A 6467-nucleotide genomic window follows, 5' to 3' on the forward strand; every position below is an offset into this window, starting at 1 on the left:
TTGCCTCTGCTCCCCAACACCACCAGCATGTGACCCCTGGAAAGTTCCACACCCTGCCTTAGATGAACTGGCTGCGCTTTACTTTTGAGTAGACATGGGGGGGGGGCTGTACATATCAATTTACTGAAAAACAGAATATTGCTGTAAGTTTCTTTAAAGTTGTGTTGGGGTTTCAAGCAATGAAATGAAAGTAGTATATATAAGGCAGGCATGGAGCCATTTCCATAAGCAAAAATAGGAAGGAAAACCCAGTTATTAAGATTTCAGGATCTAGAACTGTATACACTCTTCCACTTCCACTAAAATATACCACCAGCTGCAAAATTTCACTACATTTGGCATGTGTTCTGGGGTACCCACTGTGAAACCATATGTCAAATGTTTGATCATAGCATCACACTTAAAGTTTAAACCTCTTCAGGAGGCCTGTGTTGATGCCTCACATGGTGCTAAGGAATCATTTCTAGCAATAATATTGATTTTTCAACTTGGATAGTGTGAAATCTCCTCTGAGAAATTTCGCTTGGTCTTCTCAGAACTATGTTGACTTCTGTCAACATTACATGGATGTTCTGGCCTGAGCAGGGAGACGGTTGGGTGGCCCACTCACCACTGACCTGAGGCCCTCAGAGGGTCAGCCAAAAGTAAATGTGGCCTTCAGGTCAAATATTTCTGTCTGCTAGTGGTTTTTATTTAAAACTAAATTCAGTATGTTCTTTAATGCTTCTTTAAACATGTTGTTTAAATTGTGGACAATGTGTCCTTCTACCATGGGACCTTTGGGTGAAGGGCAATTTTAAAAGTATTTTTAATTAATAATAAAACAACAGGCACACTTGTTCTAGCTTGCCAGCTGAAGGCTTTCTAGGTCTTCCCTGCATTCAGGAGTTAGCCATTTGGGTGTTCAGGAGAGAGCACTGCAGTACCCAGAAACTGGGACTTTCCCAAAGAAGCACATCTGGCCTCCTTGATCCTGGACCTCTAGCATGGTGTTAAAATATTTTGCTTTTCATGGGCTTTATGGATGAGGTTTTGTTTCTATCATTGTGTTTTGTCTCTCTGCTATTCCGTTGATGCTGCATTCTTCCTTCCCTGTGCCTTTTTGTGCTTTGTCCTGTTCTGGTCGCACAGAGGAACCTATCTGGTAATGCAGATCAGTTGTCACAGCACCACGGACAGCTCCTTGCAAGCAAGCTGCTCTAAGCTTGGAAATGACTGATTACTTTTGAACTTCTGTCTCCAGTACACTGTCCTAGAGAGGGATGTCTGAATGTGTGAAGAAACTAGCCTATTATACAAAATTAAAATAAACCTCCATTGCATTGTCCACGTTTCTGCCTCAATCTGAAAAAGGTTGCGCCCACACAGGGGAGCTTTGAGAACACCCTAGACCTCCCGCTTCCCCTTGTCCTACATACTACCTGCTGATTCTTCTCAAGTATTTTTGCTGCTACCTTTCTTCCTATGCAATCTTCTTCTGTTCTGTAAGTCACCATTTTCTCTTTCCTCCTCGGCGTTTTCTGATGCTTAGGAAAGGTAAATGGGCACCTCCAGCTCATTCCTGAACCCTGTCTTCATCAAGTCCACCTGGGTTTAACTGCAGCCAGTGGCTTGGCTTTAGAAACAAACTTTCTCACTGCCTCTTTCAAACTCACCACAGGTAATTTGCAAATGCTGGGCTTGCTTGAGAATTTCTGCCACTGAGATTTTCAGAGGGGGAAACACAATACTGCTTTATCAGTAATGCAGATAATATGACTTTACCATGGTTCTTGTGTGGCATCTTTCAAAATGAATGGCTTAATTAATGCAGCCGTCCTCCATGCCAAACACTGGCTACCTGTAGGGGGTGGGAGAAAGCACCATCATAATACATGGTAATGAGGGTTTGAGAGTTTGAGAATGCAGGGAGAATGGTGGCTTTTGATGTAGCATTTTCATCAAGCTTTGGCATATACCAGTCACAAGGTAAATGAAAGTTTTATTTAACATAAGGCAGGCATAGGCAAACTCGCCCCTCCAGTTGTTTTGGGACTACAACTCCCATCATCCATAGCTAACAGTGGTCAGGGATGATGGGAGTTGTAGTTCCAAAACATCTGGAGGGCCGAGTTTACCTATGCCTGATATAAAGTGTAATAGAGTTGCATATATAGGCTAACCTTCATTGTCTTACAAGGATAAGTCCTGAATCAAGATGCATATATCCAATATTTTTTCCCCAACTTCTAAGTTATACATGAGAAAATGCTTTCTGTTAAGAAAAAAAATACAGCATCAATTTCCTGGTGAGTATACTTTCAATGAAAGAAAGCAATGCATCTGCTATCTATGAGTAGTACAAGAAAGGCATAGAGACTCTGACATTTGCCTTTATGCAATCGCTGTACTGCTTGTCCTTATCGCTTTTTTTTTTTTCGAGTGTTTTGATATATACTTATTGTATGAAAATGCTCTATAAATTTTAAGTGCCTCTCCATAAGTGAAACACACACACAATCCATTCTTAGCCACTGCATTTTTCAGCCATTGATTCTTCATGCTGAGAACCTGACCTCCTGGTGTTTCCACATCCAAAGCACCTGTTAAGTGCACTTACTGCTATTTCTGTTTTTATGACGTTCAGAAACCTGACTTGCCTTCAATTTATGTTCAGGCCATCTGCAACGACTTTGTATCTTTCTATAGATTCGGGGTCAGGGCTCTTTTATACCCTTTACGGATGGTTCAAGTAGCCTATAATGATGTTGTTGCCCTGTCCTGGTTTTAAAAATTATCTCTTGTCCTAATTGCTATGTCTCTCTACAGCACTAAAAGTAAGAGACAATATGCTACTTCAAGCAGCATTGTATAGCCTGGTTGCAATGTAGGGTTGGCCATTAGGTGGGAAGAAAGGCATGGGTTGCATATCAGGAGTGCATGTCAATGCATTTGGAGCTATATTGATAGCTTTGTAATGCTATCTAATAATAAGGGTGGGAGGATAAATGGGGAGGTTTAGAAGAAGAATAAAAGAGCTCTTGGAAGGAGGAGAAGCAATAATTTGGTTGAAATATACCAGGAAGACACTGGCCATCCCAGGTTATGGCCTTGAGGAATATGAGGCTATCACCCTGATGAAGGTATTTAGATATGAGTCTGGTAAGTTGGAGACCTCCTGGATCTAAATACTGGGTAACAGTCAGTCACAGAAACAAGCATGTCCCAATAGGTTTTGACCAAATGGTTGCCCCTTCTTCTTCCTAAAGTACCTATATTTCTCTTGTAAGAACTCCCTTTTGAAACACCTACATCTGTCTACATATACAAAAGAAAGACTAGAAATGGGATCCTCTTCAACGAGGGTCTGGCTTGCGTGTGGGACCCGGGGGCACCTCCTACCTCATTGAGGCTGGGCGTTGCCCAGTCCTATCCTGGATAGCCCCACGATCGTGCCAGGCGTATTAGCCAATCACTTGGAATGGCATGATTGTGGGGGGTAGTATTTAAGCAGCAGCGCAACATGGCTCAGCCTCTTGCTTTGTGCTGCCAAACACCCGCCCACCCTTTCTTGGTTTCGGTGCTCTGGCCTTGCTTGGGACTTCGCTTGGTCACCTGTCTTATGTCAGGGGCCTGGTAGGAATTTTTCCACTTGGCAGATTGGCACTGGCCATTTTGGTTTACGCCTACCTCCCAGCAATCGTCACAACTTTGTGAGGTTTGGTGGTTAGGCATTGGCTTAGTGAAGTGTGTGGGAGGGGAGGTGTGGCCATCACCTGCCCCTCCATGAAAAAGGTATTCTGTTAAAGGAATCTGGGAGTCCTGGATCTCACCCAAAGTCTGCTTGAGGGGCTAGGGCCATGCCAGCACCACAGGAACCCCGGGGTGAGCTTCAGTCGATTTGCAGCAATGTAACTCCCTTGTTTGGTGTTTACCCTTTCAGACTTCCTGCTGGGAGGGCAGGAGTCAGCTATAGTCTTACCAATGCCTAAGCCAATACTGCTCACATTGTGTAATCAATAAAGTTGTGGCCTAAATTTTGCCCATCAACCTTTAAACTAAAATACGTGTCTGTGTGAATTTCTTTGGGGGGGGGGGTGACCTGGGGTCCTTGAAACGCAAAACAAATATGTAGGGTAGGAGGGAGAACAATTTGACTGCTTTTGAACTGAAATTGCAATATGGTAATTCATATCTATCTTTCTTTTCTGTGTATCTGTGAGATCCATCTACAATAGAGTACTGTCTGTGGAACTGTCCTAGATAACCTGTTGCTGTCAATCACATGCCCAGTATTTGGCTAGATAGACCATTGTGTTCTCATTGGAAAAGTTCTCTTATTTCTCAATTGGTCATTGCCCAGTGGTGGAGTCTCTGCTATGCATGCCGAAGATCCTTAGTTCAATCACTGACATCATCAAGTAGCACTGGGAATACTCTGTGCCTGAAACCATGGGAGCCACTACCGGTCCATGTAGACAATACTGTGGATGGACCAATGGCCTGACTCAGTATAATGCAGCTTCCTATGTCTAATGGGCTTGCTTCAATACACTGGCTTCATTGACCAAGGAAGCTATGAATGGTTTGGCTCAAAAACCAAAAGGATTTTCTTCTTTCTCTGTGCAGCACGATGCCAATTGCATTTGCTCTCCATTTCTCAAATCTAGAGTTAGGTAAAGGTAAAGGGACCCCTGACCATTAGGTCCAGTCGTGACCAACTCTGGGGTTGCAGCGCTCATCTATCTTTATTGGCCGAGGGAGCCGGCGTACAGCTTCCAGGTCAAGTGGCCAGCATGACTAAGCCGCTTCTGGTGAACCAAAGCAGTGCATGGAAATGCCGTTTACCTTCCCGCCGGAGCGGTACCTATTTATCTACTTGCACTTTGACGTGCTTTCGAACTGCTAGGTGGGCAGGAGCAGGGACTGAGCAACGGGAGCTCACCCCGCACGGGGATTCGAACCGCCAACCTTCTGATCAGCAAGTCCTAGGCTCTGTGGTTTAACCCACAGCGCCACCCGCGTCTCTTGCCAAATCTAGAGTTAGTGTATGATAAAAAAACCATGATTAGCTGTGGAGAATAACTCTGTCTGTGATTGCTACTCTTTGTGGCTGGCTGGATGATGTAGAGATTTCTGTTCCAGGAGAGTTTCCCGTGGGCATCTGGTTGGTCATTCTGAAAACAGAATCCTGGAGTAAATAAGCCTTTGGTTTCATCCAGCAGGGTTCTTCTAATGTTTTTAGCTTCTTGCCTCCTGGAGGTTTGCCAAAGCTCCCTTTTGAGAGTAGTCACCTCGAGCACCACACTGACTTTTAAAGTTAGTTCTCAAGCAGCGAGAATGCTGCAGAACTCAGAATACATTCTGCATTGTAAATAATGCATCACATAATGAGTTAGACAAGTTCAGTCTGGAGAATTATTTGTTAGGTATAAATTTAGCACAGAAAATACCGCATTGGCATTTAGCAAAATCAAGCTCATTTGTGTTAAAAGTGGGGTTACGTAACTGTACAAGACACCCAGTGTGCCTTTTGCAATGAAAGGGGAATGATGGTGGAAGCACTGCATGTCACAACCATTTCACATCAGTCAGGCAAGCCCCTGCCTACCCCAGCATTTAGAGCTGCAGCCTCTGTGTTCCACGTGACTCTCATCATTCATGCAAAAAGAATTCCCTGGGACTCCTGTTTAAACTTAGTTTTAAGTTTTTGTTAAAAAGACAGCCCTGAGATGGTTCAAGCTAGAGCTTCACACAAACGGCCTCTTAATATTCTTCACCTTACTCGTAGATGGAAAGATTTCACCTGATTTGTCCAGTTTCGTAGAGCAGGCTCCTCATGAGCAGTGGCAATGGCACATCTTGGGATTTAGTCACTATCACTTTCTCAGGGAGTGAGGATTTGGGGCAAGGGATTGAGAGAGCAGGCTGGGCATAACACTACCTAAAATCTCTTTCTTACTGGTCAACAATCACCACTTCTGGCCTCATTTGCATGAACTTACATACAGTATTTTTGCCCCAATACGCATCGCTTTACAGTTGCTTATATTGAACTGCATATGTTATTTTACTGCCCATTCACATAGTTCAGAAAAATCAGTATGGAAATAATAATAATAATATAAGTGCTTTTTTCAGGAGGGACGCAGGGGTACACATACCCCTAAACATTTTGTTAATATTTGTAATTTTGTCCATTTACTGTATTTATTTTCCCTAATTTGAACTATAAAATGGTGGTTTTCTTGAGTCAAAATGAGAGTACCCTTAAACATTTTTTTTGAAAAAGCACTGACTAATAATAATAATAATAATAATAATCATCATCATCATCATCATCATGTTATTATTTGTACTCCGCCCATCTGACTAGGTTGCCCCAGCTACTCTGGGCAGCTTCCAACAAAATTTAAAACCACAATAAAATAACAAACACTAAAACTTCCATTGCAACCACTTTTTTGTTCTTTCCATCCTGAACAATT

The sequence above is a fragment of the Podarcis bocagei genome (assembly GCF_964188305.1).
Source record: "Podarcis bocagei genome assembly, chromosome: 9".
NCBI classification, from domain to species: domain Eukaryota; kingdom Metazoa; phylum Chordata; class Lepidosauria; order Squamata; family Lacertidae; genus Podarcis; species Podarcis bocagei.